The sequence below is a fragment of the Salvelinus sp. IW2-2015 genome, linkage group LG22 (assembly GCF_002910315.2).
Source record: "Salvelinus sp. IW2-2015 linkage group LG22, ASM291031v2, whole genome shotgun sequence".
NCBI lineage: Eukaryota > Metazoa > Chordata > Actinopteri > Salmoniformes > Salmonidae > Salvelinus > Salvelinus sp. IW2-2015.
In genome coordinates, this window is record NC_036862.1 from 36,843,907 (window position 1) to 36,845,785 (window position 1,879).

The following is a 1,879-nucleotide window of genomic DNA, read 5'->3' on the forward strand; positions in this document are numbered from 1 at the left end:
TTATGAGTGTGTAACTTTCCGGCTGAGTATTTGTATAATTTTCTGCTTCATTGACTTTGTTTGCAAGCCGTAGATAATTGGATTCAAATTAGCAGGGACGACATGAAATAGAACGTAAGCCAGTTTTCTCAGATATGGATAGTCTGGGAAAGCGATGCAGTATGATGGTTAGAAACCCACTCACAGCATAATGAGATACAGTACCGAGGTGGCTTGCACAGGTCTGCAACGCTCTGTTGTTCAGCTCTTTGCTTTTCTTGTCCAGCAAATCACAGCAATCCTGAAATAAGTGACAGCGATGCTTCCCATTGAGGAAGTAAAGAGCAGCACAGTGAAAAAGAGTCCATAAATGTTGTTGATTTGAAACGTTCTCAACAGGATAGCTTGAACAATGATGCATTGTCAAAATAAGCATTCTGAATGATTGAACTGCAGCGGGAAAGCCTTATGGTGAGACCCAGGAGGACAGACACTAACACAAGGGAAGCCCCCCAGGCAGACACAGACAACATAACTAAAGTTTTGGTTGTCATTATGGACGTGTCCTTAATGGGTAACATATGGCCACATATCGTCAAAAGCCATAATGATCAGTATCAATGTGGAGGCTGATCCAAACGTGTGACTGAAAAAGGCCTGAGCAACACATTGGCTGTACGTGATAAACCTCTCAGTTGAAACAATGTCAGCCATGAGGCGAGGCAACAAGACAGTGTTGCCAATCAGATCATTTACAGACAGGTTACAGAAGAGGATATACATTGGTTGGTGCAAGCTTCTCTCTGTGATGATGGCGACCAGGACTCCAATGTTAGCACAAGGAGGGCGAGATAGACAAACAGCAAGGAGAAAAAATTGGAACATGAATGTCTGTGGCAATTGAAACCCTGAATGTGAAGGATATGGCTTGGTAATGACATGTTGTCGTCCATCCTGTTAGCAATGCAGTGCAAACCTGTAAAAAGGACAGGAAATATAAATAAAAATATCATTTGTTATAATTGTAAATACAAGTTTTAAATGAAGATATACTACACAATGCTGTTTGTATCCTCTTTTTTCAAATCTGCTGCTAGGAATTTTGAATACCTATATAAACACATTTGACAGAGTGAGTAAGAATACCGCAGCATTAACAGCTGGTAGTCATCAAGAGGAAAACCTGTATACAGGCAGTCCTCAAAAGCCACACTTGTACCTTGCTGAAGAGGGTATGAATCCTGCCACAGGTATCGCCAGATCCTTTTTATCTAAAACACTCCCCATTCATCTCATCCTTCATTTTATGTCAACAATGATGAGGTAAGTCAAATGGTCACATGTGGATTTTCATGTCATAGTCTCAAGAGCTTATAGCTAGGCAGATTGTTTATGACAACTCCTCTTGAGAAGGAAATTGTTATACATTTATAATTGTTAAAATATTTGTGTGAGCGACCACTAATGGAAGCCATCTGGCAACTAGGTTTTGAATGATATTCTGTAGGTGTTTGTTAGCCTGGTCCTGGATCTGTTTGTGCCGTCTTCACACCAAGCAGGCCAACATGGCTGGTTTGGCGTGACAATTACTCCACATAGGACTTGGATAGACAGCACAAACAGTTTTTGGTACTAGCTGGTCTTTTTTGTGCTGTGAAGGATCAAATCCTGATACACTATATATAACGTACGTGGAACACCCTTCAAATTAGTGGATTTGGCTATTTCAGCCACACCCATAGCTGACAAGGTGGTATAAAATAGAGCACACATCCATGCAATCTCCATAGACAAACATTGACAGTAGAATGGTCTTACTATTAAGCTCAGTGACTTTCAACGTGGCAACCGTCATTGGGATGCCACCTTTCCAACAAGTCAGTTCTTAAAATTCTGCCAT

At 40.9% G+C, this 1,879-nt stretch overlaps 1 pseudogene; it reads right to left on the reverse strand.

Annotated features, from left to right (window-relative positions):
- On the reverse strand, positions 1-932 carry LOC111982747 (olfactory receptor 52N5-like; annotated as a pseudogene).
- Positions 933-1,879: the final 947 nt, after the last annotated feature.